At 42.7% G+C, this 16269-nt stretch overlaps 1 long non-coding RNA gene across 4 annotated transcripts in view; it reads left to right on the top strand.

The window, feature by feature from the left end:
- The window catches only part of LOC125425882, a 47147-nt gene that overhangs the window by 13361 nt on the left and 17517 nt on the right, over positions 1 to 16269 (top strand). For 3 of the 4 annotated variants that reach the window (XR_007243469.1, XR_007243470.1, XR_007243466.1), the window contains exon 1: positions 15518 to 15891. The exons of the other annotated variant lie outside the window; for it this stretch is intronic. This is a non-coding gene — a long non-coding RNA (uncharacterized LOC125425882). Of the gene's footprint in view, positions 1 to 15517; positions 15892 to 16269 lie in introns of those variants that run through there. 4 annotated transcript variants of the gene reach the window in all.

Genomic DNA, 16269 nt, shown 5'->3' with positions numbered 1-16269 from the left:
AGGCTGCCTTCAGAGCAGAGGCTCTTTATTGTGATTTCAAGCTCCTTCTAGGTAAGCACTGCGCTGGGCAGAGCCAAGCACAGACCTTTTATACAGTTTTAATCAAAGAAAGGGAGGAAGGGGGCAGTCCCCAACAGCACAATACAAAACAATCTAAAACAAAGAGGAACATTAAAACCACAAAGCCAGAGTCCTGAGGAGAACAGTCTTTTGCCTGTGCTGATGAGATTAAGTCCCAGGCTACACTTTCTGGCCTGAGGCTTGTGTCTTGAGATTCTATCAAAGGAAAATTCAAATAATCCAATAGGTCTTGAGATTCTGCTAGTGGAAAATTCAAATAGTCCAATGGGAAGTAGGGTGATGTCTTCCAAATGGCCAAGGCACACCTTAATCCCATCACTTGTAAGTCCAAAAAGTCTTTTGTTTATGTTGATAGGTATACCTGCCAGGCAAGTGACAGGAGGGTGTTGGCCAGATTTCATATCGTGGCTGTTCCCAGAAAACCAATGTAAAACCAAGGAAACTAAAATACATCTATATTATACATGTGTGTGTGTATATATGGCCTGTATACACACTATATATATAAAAATCTATCAGTGCGTTTTTCTGCTGACAGGTAGTCTCCCAAACTACTGGACCGATTGCTTTGAAATTTTCACACAACGTCGCATTCGCGTGCGGCCAGGTTTCCATACTGTTTCCACACCTCCTGTTGTGTACATGTCACAACTGTGTCAGTTATTGTGTACATGCCACACCTGTGACAGTTGGAGCCACAGTTCTGTTCCGCAACAGCACCGTCTGCTGGCCATCAAAGCAACACTCTCTGATACAAGGGAACCAACCATGCCTTCCTTGAAAACCACTGCCTTATGGTGTGAAAGGAATGGGGCAGGTCATCTGCACATGGCCCACCCACCCTAGCGGAGGAAGGGGAAGGTGAGGGAGGGTCCAGGGGTTTGCTGGACCAAACGCTCTGAAATTTGAACACAATGTAGCTCATGCCTCCCAGCGTGTTTTACGCTAGATAATTCGCCTGCAAGGGAAGGGAGTGAAAGGGACAGGACCAGCCATCTGCACATGGCCTACCCACCCAAGCAGAGGAAGGGGAACGTTAGGGAGAGACCGGTCAGGTTGCCATGCAATGGAATGGGAGAGAGGGAGGGGAGCAAGGGGGCCCTTTCCCCTCCCCTGCAATCATTGTGCAATGACACATGTTCGAACCATTCGCTTCCCCTTTTCTTTCTTTTCCACTTCACCAGACTCAGCCACAGCAACGCGTGGCCGGGCGTGCTAGTATGTAATAAAAAGAGAAAGAATCAAATGAATACCATTCTTATTTGTACATCCCTCAGCCCAAAGTAAAGATACTTACATCTTCCCAGGCGCGCAAACACACCTGGGCAGGCTTCCTGGAGGAGAACATCAACAAATCCTTTATTAATACAGACACACACATGGGTAAAAAAACAGGGCAAACTGGAATATATTTTAGAAACTCTGGGGGTTTATGGGTTACAATAGGATAGTAAGACATTGATGTGAAGCATTCCACATAAGTCAGAGTTTATTGTTACTGAGAGACCAAGACAGAAAATGCATATATGATGGCACAGGTAATTATGAGCTTCTCTTGCTGCCTGAGAGGAGTAACTTATAACCCTCCCACAGATGACCCTGAATTAACAACAACAAGATCTTGTGTGATAAAAAAAGGGGTTGGCATAGCCTTTTGGATCAAGGTAAAACAGAAGTGTAAGGTGCAGCATGGGGGTCTGATCTGTACACTGGGCAGCCCAATTGCTGTCCCCCAGCAACCTAAATTTTTCTCCAGCCCGCCTGCTGAGAAAAATTGCAACATGGAGCAGCTGTGAGGTTCCAGAAGACTTCCTGAAGACTCTTTTGCTGTCAGGGGCACAAGCCATAGAAGCCCACATCTGGGCATGGTACCCATTGGCTTGCTCCACCCCAAAACATCTTAAGGAGGTTCCCTCAAAGCGGGTATCTCTCCTGATGTCCCCAAATATAAAGATCAGTCCTGCATGCGCAAACCGAAAACAAATTGAAACATACATTAACAAACAACCCAACCAGGGAGAGGTGGGTGAGAATGCGTCCGGCTTTGGCAAAGGGAAGGCACAAAGGCCGAGCATGGCCTTACATGGGCTTCCTGGCCTCCTCCAAGTGATGTCAGGGGGGACTCCCAATGTCACTGTCCCTGCACCCCTGCCACTCTCTGCGCCTGTGTGGCCACCAGAGCAGGGCCTCATGGGCCAGATGAGAGCTCACGAGGCCAGGAAAGGTGGCAGCCACCGAGGGGGCTGTCCCTTCCCCAGCAGCATTGGCGCCCGTGATAAGTCACAGGCGCTCCTTTCTAAAATACCCAAATTGTCATGTAATGGTTGTGCACGGACTCTGACACTTGGTTTATGATGAAAGTATTTGGGTTGACTTGGAAAAATCCTGTTTTAAAAGGACTAGTACACAATGTACTGTATTGTACTGTATGATGACTATGTTGTACACCACCCAGAGCTTCCTGGGGATGGGGCGGTGTGCTAAAATTGAACAAATAAAAAAATACATGTCAGATGATTGCTAGATTGGATCAAACTTCATGAATAGAAACTCTAGGGTATTGATTGGCTTCAGGACCCTTCAATATAGTAGAACACTTGGGATGTGTCGGATATTGCTTAGTGAGTCATGAAACATCATTATGATGCAAAATCACTCTGCGTCACAATTTTCTTTAATGTATAATTTTTGTTTACAGTTTTTTAAAGAGAAAAATGCAAAAACATAAACAATAGATAGACTCAAAGATGTGAATGAATGCAATCAGAGAAGAAAGATTTCAACACATGAAAAAATTGCAATCCCATAATTCAAAATGAAGTAAGAAGTTATAACAGTGTACCCAGAACCTTCATACCCCCTACCCCAACTATACCTTATAACTGTGGGAAACCTGTTACAGTGTTGTGTTTATTTATTAAGTTGATCCAGTGGCTTTCAGATAATTAATGCTCAAAAGATTATCAACCAATAGCTACAGTAAATGGCTTGTATATGCTGAACCCTTACATACTGTCAACATGGCATGTGATCTACAGTTCTTCTGTTGATCTTCAGTTGTGTATGGTCATTTCATATAGGAAATAAACAATTCCATTTCATTCCAAAACAAGTTGTGTTTGTGTGTAAAGTTGTAGCTGATTTATAGCAACCCCTGGTGGGGTTTCCAAGGCAAGCAATTAAACTGAAGAGGTTTGCCGTTGCCTTTGTCTGCCCAGTCTTCCTTGGAATTCTCCCTTCCAAGTACTGACCCAGACTAGTTTCTGAGATCTGATGAAACTGAGCTACACTATACCATTCCACATCCCAGCAAACAACTTATGGCAATTATGGTAAAAATTGATAAAATAGCACATAACTTGTTTAAGCCAACTTTGATCTTTATTAATTTCATTACTATGCTGATCATAATTTATCCAGCAAAGTAGTTATAGTCTTTGGGTTTTTGCCAAAGATCCAAAAAAAAATTGACTGTAGAACTACAGAGCGGATGCAGAGATGACAAAAATGGCAGAGAACATTGCCAAGGTATCCAATTCACACCAAAGAGAAATTTTGTTTGGTTTTACTAACAAGTAGTTATGATCAGCACTTAATATTAAGTGTCCTACTTCATATGGCACTTCATTTCCAGCTAATAAAATAGTGATTGGGTGTTAAGTAAATACTGGCTAAGTATTGAGAACATCAATTTATTAAGTATCACAATTATGCAACACAGCAGTGAGGGTAATTTGTGGCTAATTGGAAAAGTGATGCAAAATCCATTCAAAAATTTAGCACATTTTTTGCTCTTTAATGTTCTGGCTAGATATATATATTCACTGTCTTGAAGGTGGAGAACTTTTTATCACCCCTCACAGGGTATTAAAGAGCAACTTCTACTTTTGACTTAATCCTCTTTTTTTACTTTATAGAAGATTTTGCTTATCCCCTCAGTAGCTAAAGTTAGTCCAGTGTTTTTTTTTTCGTTTTTTTTTGTTGTATACTAGTTTCAATGAATGATCAGTACTGTGTCCTTATTGCCTTCTGAGCTTTCATAGCTTGGGCTCTATGTATCTCAGGGAGTGTGTCATCTCCTTTGTACCAAAGGCAACTTCTTTTTAATTTTTTTGAACTTTCTAATAGCATAGACTTGCATCAAAATATATCCTGGCATTTTCAGTGATACTTCTACTTGCACAATAGAATGCTATTCACATTTTGAGACATGATAGATGAAACCAACATTTCAGTACTGTCCATCTGACTGTTCTTATTTTCGCTCCCGTTTCCATCTCTCTTCCCATTTAAATAATATCATCACCCTATTTCAAGTGCATTTTTTAAATGAACAGCCTTGATGCCATCTGCATTTTTATTCTGCTCTTCATGCAAGGGTGGCATGGATAATTCTCTATTGCTTTGACTTAGCTTCACTACAACCTATGAGGTAGGTTGGGAGGAAAGATCATGATCATTCCAAGGTCACCAGTAAATTTCATGGGTGAGTGGGGACTTGAATCCAGTTCTTCTAGTAGTCCCATATCCTAACTTGTGCTCCACATTGGGTTTCAATATTTGCCCTCCATGATTAAATGTTTGAGCTCATTTTAGAGGAATGACAATAAAGTAACAAGAGAAACATGCAGTTGCTGTAAAAATTAGTGTGGTGTAAGTAGACTGTTTTTAATTACACTCACATCTATGAAATTGTCTCAGTCACTATACCCTAAATCTCAGTCTCAATAATCTCCTAACATTTTTGATTGGAAAAAAATGGATATTTTCATGCATGTTGCTGCAAGATTTTTTAGATGAAGAATAAGATATCAAGGTAATGTTGGTCTATTTCACACAAAATTAATAAGATGACCTGAGGACCTTTAAAAAAAATATCTCAGGAAGGAATTTTGCACAGCTTTTCCCCCCAAGACATCCTCAGAATGCCTTATTTCCTCTCAAGGTGTCTTTTTTTTTAGAACGCTTCAAAGTACACTTTTTTCCCCCAAGCCTGTCTGTGTGGAATGCAGAGATCTGGAGGCATCTTATTTTTCCTGCCTGATTGTTTTGCTCTCTAGTCAGTTTCACCCTCAGCTTGCGCCTGACACTTTGTGTGCAGCTGAAGGGATTCTCCCTGCTACCACTTGCTGAAGGTTGCCTCAGGATGTTTGCTCAACATGCTCCGACCCTAGACCCCTTTTCAGCCTCAAAAGTACATACCCTGTTTCCCCTATTATAAGACATCCCCGAAAAATAAGACATAGTAGAGGTTTTGCTGAAGTGCGAAATATAAGGCATCCCCCGAAAGTAAGACATAGCAAAGTTTTTGTTTGGAAGCATGCCTGACGAACAGAACACAGGAAAAATAAGACATCCCCTGAAAATAAGACATAGCACATCTTTGGGAGCAAAAATTAATATAAGACACTGTCTTATATTCGGGGAAACACGGTAGTTGTACTTAGCTAGTCCTGCTGATTCTGGCAATATATAGTTTTCCTTTCTTTTATTTTTGAGGAGCTATCTCCATAGCTATGCAGATACAAATGCAAGAATGTTAGCCACTTGGAATGTTAGCCACGAATGCAAGAATGTTAGCCACTTGGAATTGCCCATTGAAAAGCATTAGGTATACCTGCCGTCCATGATCCAACAACTTTTTTGTTACTGCAATCTTCAGCAAATGACATAGACAAATTGGGAATGTGGGGAGGGAAACCAGTCCTGGGAGACTGAAAATGCTGGCTTCTGGTATTCCAGAGTAATCCAAATATTTGGAAGGGGGGGGGGTTGCACATTTAGGAGTTGTACCATATGGTTGTACCATACAGTTGGAAACAAACCATGAGTAAGAAACTTCATAATGGTGAACTAGCAAATGTTAAGGGTTGATCCTAATAATCTACTGACTTTTCTCCTAGCAGCCACAAAGTTGTCCAATCAAATCCAAGTTCTTGTTATATTTTAGCACCTCTCAAGCCTCTTATAATAATGGATATATGTGTACTACAAGTGAGGTTGTGCAGGCTCATAGCTCCTCCAGGTACAGAAAACAAAATGTTAATATAATCTAAAATTTAAATATGGGAGGACTTTCATGATAGTGAGACATATTAAAGGGCTTATCAATTATCCATGTTATCCAGAGATTGTGCCTATGATGATTAGCATGTCTATCGATCAAATAAAGATTGATCAGGCATTTCCAATATGAACTTGGCTCTCTGTGACTCTGCAGCTCCATTACTCATGCACTTCCCTGGCTGTCTTCCCAAAACATCCTAGCTCAGATCAATGCATCCTTGGCCTAATTTTCAGGCTTTTTTGTTAATATAAAGTTTGAAAAGTTGCTTTCAATCTACCCAGCAAGAAAGTTAATTTAAAAAAAATGAAAAAGAAATGGATTGTCATCCAGATACCTTAGGAATTGATTTGTTTGTTTGTTGCATTTAATCACACCTCCTTCCATTATGAATCTCAAGGCAGATTTCATAGGATTTTAAGGAGAAATCCCATCCAAACAGGGACGTAGGTATAGATTTTTTATGGGGGAGTCGGGGTGGGGCCACACCCCCACCCACCCCTAGGGCATGGCCACGCCTCCCCAAGCCCCGCCCCCAGCCTAGCGCTTATAAAAGCAGCTCTCCAAGGCCAGGGACGGCAGACTCCCCGCCCTGCCCTCCCCTGCCCTTCACCAGCTGGGCTCCCAGCCAGCAGCTGGCAGTTCCTTCTGCCCTCCCCTCTGGGAAGAGGCGTAGAGGGAAAATGGAGCCCTGTGCAAAATCTGAGTCCCCCCCTGCCCCCGGGCAGCCGCTGTGATGCTAGAATCCACCCCCAAACAGCATCACTTTCAATGGTGTTTAAACTGGAGAGCCCAAAATCTCCTTTTAAATCCACCTTTAAAAGAAGAACTGGGGTCCCCCAGTTAAAATAACATTGAAAGGTGGTGTTGCTGTTTGGGGGTGGATTATCCCCCACCGTGAAACAGCATCCCACTTTCCTAATGTGGCGTAGGTGGGTTAAGAGCAGGTGCTTTCTAATCTAGGAGGAACCAGGGTTTGATTCCCTGCTCTGCCAGCTTGAGCTGTGGGAGGCTTATCTGGGAATTCCAGATTAGCCTGTATCTACATCCCCCCCAACACACGCCAGTTGGGTGACCTTGAGCTGTAGTCACACAGCTTTTCAGAGCCTCTCCTCCAGCCCCACCCACCTCACAGGTGGGTGTTTGCTTGTGAGGGGGGGAGAGGAGACAAGAGAGATTACTAAAGCTCACTTTTGGAATTCTCTCCTACAGGAGAGAAAGGGGGATATAAATCCAAACTCTTCTTCTTCTTCTTCTAAACTGAGGACCTCAGATTCTCCCTTTAAATCCATGCCGAAGGGGGTGGATTTAAAAGGAAATTTGGGGGGTGCCTGCTGTCAGGGGTGCAATTGTTAAGCTACCAGCACCAAAATTTTAGGGTATCTTTAGGAGACTTTCAGTTGCTGCACAGTTATGGACCCTCAAAGGTGTAGCCCCATCTCCTATTACCTCCCATTGGAAACAATGGGGGATGGGGCACCCCCTTTGGTAGTCTATAGCTTTGGACCCCCTGGACCAAACTTCACAAAACCTAGGTGGTATCAGTAAGAGACTCTCCTGATGATACCACCCAGGTTTGGTGAAATTTAGTTCAGGGTGTCCAAAGTTATGGACCCTCAAAGGAGTAGCCCCCATCTATTAGCTCCCTTTGGAAACAATAGAGGATGGGGCACCCACTTTGGGAGTCCATAACTTTGGACCCCCTGAACCAAACCTCACCAAACCTGGGTAGTATCATCAGGAGAGTCCACCAAACAATCCCTGAAAGTTTGGTGCTGCTAGCCCGAACAATGCGCCCCCTGCAGGCCAAAAACCGAAAAACACTAAAAATGTTTTAAAAACCCACAAACGGGTGCGCGGAGCTTCGGACATGAATGGGGGGGGGGGTTCAAACCCGAGAACCCCCTTACCTACGTGCTTGCATCCAAACCCTTACCAGATTCTGGCTTCCAACAATTTTGCTATATTATGTACCTTCCAACCGTACCATGGATTTAAGGATTTAGGCATATCCAATAGCACTTTTATTAACTGTGTGAGTACGTATGTATTTATTTTAATATATATATCTTGATTTTCTAAAACTAACAGTACACACACATTAAAATACAATTAACCCCCCCCCCCCAAGTTCAATGAATGAAGAATTAGACAATAAGCCTCAAAACCATATTGAACAACCCATATAAACAGGCCTATTACAACAAATTTGCCTTGGTACAGGCCAAAAGCAACTTTAGCAGCTCCTTAAAAAGATAAAAGAGAGGGACAATGCTGGGTTTCCTCCAGCATTCTGTTCCTCAGTGTTAGGACCACCACAGAGCTGATTATACTGTGCTCATTAAAGGATCAACTGCTACAAACATTTGTCTGTTTACATAAGGTGACAATGGGAAGCTGATAAGCAGGTATACAGGTCCAAACTATGATGGAACTTTAGATGTAAGAATCAACATGTTATATGAGATTAGAACACTTGGGAAAACACCTGTAGCTGTTTTAAGGCTGATGTGATGACTGTACTAATAAGTGAGCTGCCATGCTGTGCAGCAACTGAAGTTTCCAAGATACTTTCAAAGGCAGTCTTATCGATCATTCAAAGTCTGTCTTCCTTCCTTCCTTCCTTCCTTCCTTCCTTCCTTCCTTCCTTCCTTCCTTCCTTCCTTCCTTCCTTCCTTCCTTCCTTCCTTCCTTCCTTCCTTCCTTCCTTCCTTCCTTCCTTCCTTCCTTCCTTCCTTCCTTCCTAATATTTTATCTCAACTCTTCCCCATGAGGTTTGTGCCCCAAATATCTAAAGGAATGCCTCCTTCCATATTGACCTGCCCATGCCCTGAGATCAGCAGACGAAGCCCTTCTAGTGGTACCAACATCTTCAGTGGATTTTTAAAAAGTGAAAAAAGGTAGATACCAGAGATAGAGCTTTGTCAGAAGTGGCCCCAAGACTGTTGAAGACTCCCCCTGAGGTACATCAAACAAAATTTAAAATAATTGCAGAAGCAGACAAGCAGTTGTAGGTGTACCACTACTGAGTTGCTTTGGTGTACAAAATTTAAAATAATTGCAGAAGCAGACAAGCAGTTGTAGGTGTACCACTACTGAGTTGCTTTGGTGTTCATCCAACTGGCCTCTAAGGTTGGGAGACACAGAGTAATGATGATCTTAACCAATTAGCAAGTTTGTGCCCTGGTGCCAGTCTATGTAGTGCTTTATAGGTAATAATGAGCTCTTTAACTTTGCTCTAGAAACAAAGCAGAAGTCAGTGAAGATCTTTTGATGCTGGCAATACATGGCATCTATAAGTCCCATTTGCTTGCTTCCTAGCCACCATATTTTAAAAGTATTTGGAGTTTCTTAACACTCTTTGTACACAGCACCAGACACAGCATTCACACAGCAGTATGGCATTCTGGCCATTGTCCTAATACTTTTTCTAATACCTTTCAGCATAAGTGACATATGACACAATCAATATCAGAGCAGAAAACACCTGAAAAAGGTTCCAATTTGCAAGAAACATAGGCCGTTTCTGCACGGGCAGGGTCATGGCCGGCCCTGGAGACGGTAGAAACCTGCCCGTCTCCCAGGCATGTCCTATACGCACGTGGCCTGGCCTTGCTCGCAGCGCAGCCGCCCGGCCGGCCCTCGAAGTAGCGTTCCCAGGCTGGCCTCTTTTGAGAAGCGCCCGGCCATCAAGCTCCCGCTGGTAGTGACAGCTGGCTTCAGCTCTGCGCCACCTCCCACCCGGCACTCCACCTTCTCCCGGGCCTCCGAAGCGTCGCGAGCCTGGGACCACCCTTAGCCCTGTCGCCTGCTGGTAGCGCAGGGGCCAATATCTGAACCTCAGCGTAGCCGCCGACTCAGATTAGGCTGAGTCGGGCACCAGCTCCTTGGCGCCCGGCGTACCTTAGCTGCGCCTCAGAACCCGTCCATGCAAGGCCCGGTCCCAGAAAGCGTCTTCAGAATTCCCGGTGGCGCAATGCGCCGACCTGCCGCCCGTTCCGCCGCGTCTGAAGCGGTATAAAACTCAACCAGCAGATTCCCACCGGAAGCAGCCTTTCATTTTACAGAAAGGAAAAGAATTTAATGTGCTACAGTAAGATGCATCAGTTGTTTCACACTAATTTCTAATGGGCCAGGTGGCCAACTTTAGGCCCACATGGTGCTGGGATGGGGAAAACCTCTGCACTACGGTGCTACTTAAGTTCCCCTGTGGCTGGGCAGAGTACAAAGCAAAGGGAGTTGTAGAGAGGGCACTGTTCTATTAAAGGATGACTGTTTTAGTAGGGAAGGAGAGGAGATAGGGAGATTAGCAGAGCCTTTGTGGCTAATGCAGAGAGAACAGATGTTGGAGGTTAATGGAGCGTTAGGGGGGGGGGGAGTGGGATCAAAGAAATCTCTAATACCTGCCAGCGACTTTTGGAAGTCGCGGAAGGATTCTTTGTGTAAAACAGGCTTATTCTCAATTGGAAGTTTAGAACAAGAGACAATCCATGTCCTTGTTTGCCAGCATAAATGAGCTTTAATAGTGACTTGCAGGCTCAGTGTTACTCAACATAGGAACTTAATGCATCACTTAAACGCCTGCTGGCATTTTACTACCATTTCCCTCTTTTAATACAGCTTTGATATCTCCTACAGTGTAGTAATTGATTGTGGGAACTACTCCTGGATAAAATTGATTGTTCTACTGCTGTGCTGATACAAAGTCAGGCAGGTACATAAGGATATAGATAATCTTCCACGGAGCTCAAGCAACTATATAAATAGGGAAAATTATAAATCAACTCTTCTATATCACACAAAGAATTTTCATGTATGAGCAGTGAACAGAAGTGAGCAGTGAACAGTACCTTATATAATGTCTATCTAATAGATCTTCATAAAATGCAAATAATTCATAATGTAAATGAGTGCTACATATTTTAACCCCCTTTCTGTCCCAAATGGAGATACTAATATACAAAAATATTTTTGCACTCTCCACGGAATGAGATATAGTGTTACAAACATCCCTTTTACTTATCATTGAAGATAATGGTATATATAGAGCTTTCCCTGCTAGTTCTCAGTGGAGGAGGTAGAACCCATAGAGGTAGAAGTTACCGTATCACATGAGACGATTCTAGGAGATTCTAGAGCATTAATGATGCAGTTGCTGGCTGGAAATGATATTGTGGTGTTATGTGATGCCCTTTTTACCTGTTTCCAACTCCCAAATGCTTTTGCTGGTGTTGGAACTTGAATGGCAACCTCTGTTTGTCACTTCAGAAAATGTTCTGTTCTTTAAAACCACTTAGGGCCTCAATCTGCGAGGTGCTTTTGCGTTGGATTTAAAAGATGTCTTAGATCTTTCTCAAATACTTGGAGTTCATTTTAGGTATCTATGGTCTGAAGTGACACTACAACTAGAGATTATCAATGCAGGCTTCATAAGTAATGGCCAAGTCCACAAAGCTACTAGTGGATTTGCCTGAGGAAAATGGGGAGACCAAGAGACTATCAGGTTTTACAAAGAACTTGACACCCAGAGACTGTGCTCTCCAGTTCAGAGTTCCTGAGGTCAGTAAATCAGGTCAGCAACTTTCATTGGAATAAGTCTTGGCAGAACAATCCAGTTTCTTTTTTCAGTAGAGTTAATAGTGAATCATGATAGTGCTATAGATGCGGTATATTTGGATTTTAGGAAAGCTTCTGACATTGGTCCCAATGATTTCTTGTTGCGAAGTTAGTGAAATATGGACTAGACCCTATTATTGTTTCAGTGGATTAAGGCCAGGTTGGTAGATCATACCCAAATAGGGTTGGTCAATACTAAAAAAATTCGGTAAAATTCGGATTTGGGTATTTTAGGGCTATACAAGAATATGATTTTGTATGCCCGAATCCAAATCATAATGATTCGGATATACCCGAAAATTCAGGTAAATCCAGAAAATTGAGTCCATTTATTATTTTTTGAATTTTTTTGAATTATTTTTACACGTTTGGCCTGCAGGGGACGCAATTTTAGAAATGGCAGCAAAATTTTAGGATATCATCTGGAGACTGTCTAGTGAGTCCTCTCAAGTTTAGTACCCAGTTTAGTTCAGGAGACAAGAGTTAGCTGACCCTCAAAGGGTGCCCATCCCCATTTGTTCCAATGGAGAGCTAGCAGGAGATGAGGGGGCTACACTTTGAAGGTCCATAACATTGGACCCTAAACCAAACTTCACCAGAGCTTAAGGAGTATCATAGGAGACAGTACATTTATGTCTGAGAATTTTTTGGTGACAGTAGCTCTAAAACTGCACACCCACCACAGTCACCAAAGAAATTTCCCCCCAGATTCTGTGCTCTGCTGGTGGCTGGCTGGCTCCATTTGCAGCCAATGGGAGGAATTTCTGTGGGAGGAGGAGGAACTGTGGAGTGCACATTCTCATAGGCAAACCCACAAAGCTTTCAGGGTGTCTTTGGGAGAGTCTCTTGTGGCACCACATCCAGGTTTTAATTTGACCCGTTGGCTTCAAGGGGTTCCAATGTTATGGGTAGGGGTCCCTTCTCCTGCCCCCATAGAAGCAAAGTTCCTCAAACCTGGATGGTGTCATCAAAACTCCTGAAGATACCCCTAATTTGTTAGGCTGTACTATGTCGTCTTGCACCCCACAACTCCCTCCACCAAAAATTCCCATTGACAACCAATGCAGAGTCTGCAGAAAAAAGAACCAGACAGAATTTTTGGGGTGCCTGCAGAAGCATTTTGAACCTTATCCAGCACCAAAGAATATCAGGGGTATCATCAGAGGACTGTCTGTGGCCTTACTTAGTGCAGTTTGGTTTAGGGGCTAGAAGTTATGGACCCTCAAAATGGTATACCATCTCATAGCTCTATTTAAGAACAATGGGGGATAGAGGCCCCCTTTGAGGGTCTTAACTTTGGCCCCCTAGACCAAGCTACGCAGAGCTTGGGGGTGTCATCAGGGACCAGTCTCTGATGACTCCTGAGAACAATGCCACTAGCTACAAAATTCAGTTTTTCATGTTTCACGCTCCTGCACATGGGGAGCCTGCTAGGTGGCCCGGTGGGAGCTGCATAAAACCAGCATTTTAAAGCTAGTGACACCAGAGCTTGGGGTAACATCAGGAGACTGTCCACAGTAGTACCCAAAAGTTTAGTGCAGTTCTTCAGAGACCAAAGTTATGGACTCTCAAAGGTGCAGCTACATCCCCTATCAGCTCCCATTAGAACAATGGGGGATAGTTACACTTACACGGGGGGTCCATACCTAGACAAACTGCACCAAACTTGGTGACAGCATCAGGACAGTGCCTGATGATACCCTGATAATTTGGGTGCCAATACATCTCAGAATACTGCGTCCCCTGCAGGAGCACCCAGAAATTTGCCCAAAGTTAAATTTTAAGTGGCTTGGCTGTATTTGCTGTCAATTTCTGAGTAGAGGGCTGTGAGGTGCACATTCTGAAGGTATGGTCACAAGGCTTTCAGGGTATCTTGGAGAGTCTCTGGATTGTACCATCAGGTTTGGGAATTTTGCTTGGGGTTTTTAATTCCTTGGGACCCAAAGGGTACAGGGCCCATCTCCCTTTCCCTGAGTAGAGTTCCCCCAGGCCACCAGATAGTGTCATCAGACTTCTCCTAGCCCCTGAAGACCCTAATGGGATTCATGAGAAAGATGTGCACTCCACAACCCCTCAAGAAATTCCCTATTGATGACAATGCAGCTAAGTCCTTGCTTGAAAGAAAAGAATCTTATTAAATACAGAGTACTAAGAAAGTACATTATGAATGTATCAGTACCAATGTACAGTGCCTTAAATAGGAATTACCGGTACCCTCAGTTGGTGCAGTTTGGTTCAGAATGGGATTGGACCCTCAAAGGGGTAGCCCTCATCTCATAGTTCCCATTTGGAAGGGGATGGGGGGGATAGGGACTACTTTGGGGTCCCATAGCCTGGCCCCATCGTCACGCAAACAGAGAAATCAGGACAGTCTCAAATGACTCTCATTAGATGCTAGTATATTTAAAATGTCTCCTACAGGCCGAAATGTGAAAAAACGCAAAATAAGAAACACAGATTGGCTGGTAATCCAGATCCCATGGATTCGGATCTGTTTGGACCGGACAGCTCAGATTCGGCCTACTCATCGAATCTGTATCCGAGATCGATGGATCCAGTAAAATTCAGTTTGGACTGTCGAATCTCAATATATACCCAAATGGTGATAGTGGTTTCCCATCAACCTAGAGAGAGGTGAAAAGTGGAGTGCATCAGAGTTCTGTTCTGGCCCCAATGCTATTTAGTATCTTTATCAATGACTTAAATAAGAATGTGCTCATGAAGTTTGCTTATAGTGATAAACTGGATAGAATATTTAATAACTTGGAGAATAGAAATAGAATGCAGCCGAACGTGGAGGATTGAGCCCAGGAAAATAAAATGAAGTTTAAAATGAACTAGTGTGAAGTGTTGACAAAACACACATTCACACACACTTATAGATGAAGTTCAGCTGGAAAAAGATTTGGGGATTCCAATGGATCATGAGTTTAATATGTGGGAGTAAAAAAAAGGTTAACATGCTTTTAGGCTGCATCAACAAAAATGTAGTGTTGAGATCACATGAGATATTGGTATACTACTTTGGTTAGATAATACCTGGAGTGTTGTGTTTAGTTCTGGGCACCACAGCTTAGGAAGGAAGTGAATTAACATGAAAGAGTCCAGTAGGCTTAGCAATTTGGCATGGCTGAATTGGGCCCAATTTGCACAAGTTGGCTAAGATTCAGACCAAATTCAAGCGCCCTGATTCGGAGCTAGGGTTGGAGATTCAGATGAAACAAATACCAGATTCAGCCTGAATTGGGGTGAATTCGGGCATATTCAGATAAAAATTGTCTGCATATGTCCTGCCCAAATATGAACTAATCCGAATGCAAGGTATTCTGGTTTGTTTTTTGGTGGTATTTTTGGTGTTTTTTTCACGTTTTGGACTACAGGGGTGCATTTCTAAAGCTAGTGGCACCATAATATCAAAGTATCACCCAAAAACTGTCCTGATGATACCACCTGAGTTTGGTGAAGTTAAGTTCAGGAGGGGCAAAGTTATGGACACCCAAAGGGGATGCTCCCATCCTCCATTGTTTCCAGTGGGGACCACTTTCACTTTCTGGTCTGCTCCTGTGTCCAGAGTTAATTAAAGCAAAGCTAGGGTATTAATGTGAGGAATCTATGAAACAGAGGCTTCAGCACACATATTAGCTCAGTAGTGTAGATTCCAGAGTCCTTGGCTACCAGCAGAAAGCATTTTCCCCCAGTAAGTGTATTTTCTGAATATCCGTTGAACTGTAAAGTAAAAAAGTTCAGACCAAAAAGTTGCCATACATTTGGTTATACAGTTGTTTAACCCTGTTTGAATGGAATGAAGTTACTTTGAATTTAGAAAGTAATGCCTTCTTATACTTCCCCCTCCCCTAGATCTACTTTGTACAACTGCAGAGCTTAATTTTTTAAAATTTCAAGGAAAGAAACTATGGATGTTGTATTGATACTGTTTGGGGAAAGAAAGAAGACATGAAAAATCAAGTCAGAATACAGTGCATAACAAAGCCTAATCTGATATTCCTGAAAAAAATGAATCCACAATGAATATGAACACCAAGCTAAATGCCTTATGTTCCTTGAAACCTTGCCTCATCTGTAAGGATATTCCCAGATGTCTTCTCTTTTTTCCAGCCACTCTGACTCAGGTGTGTTTGCTTAAATACTGTCATCTTTAATTAATGACAAATAAAATCCTTCAGAAAGTATACATAAAGTATAAATATTATTTTCATTCAGACATTATTTTCTAAAACTTTGGTGTACCTGTGCTAAAGTGAAATCTGCATAATTCCTATTTTGTGCTGGAATGTTTTTTTTCCCAACAGCTTCACTAGATAATGCAAAGGTTTAATGAATTAAATGTTTATGCAGTATGGAATGATTGCCTACAAGTATTACAAGATATAAATATGTCACAAAAACGATAAATGATGGGTTGATCTCGGCAGGTGTAAGTAGGATTAATAAAACATAACAGTAGAATAGAAAATTTAGGGGCTTGTCTAGACAGCAGCATATTCTAT

This window comes from Sphaerodactylus townsendi, linkage group LG02, assembly GCF_021028975.2.
Source record: "Sphaerodactylus townsendi isolate TG3544 linkage group LG02, MPM_Stown_v2.3, whole genome shotgun sequence".
NCBI lineage: Eukaryota > Metazoa > Chordata > Lepidosauria > Squamata > Sphaerodactylidae > Sphaerodactylus > Sphaerodactylus townsendi.
Note: the sequence above shows the minus strand (reverse complement) of the source record. Positions and strands in the feature narration are given on the sequence as shown.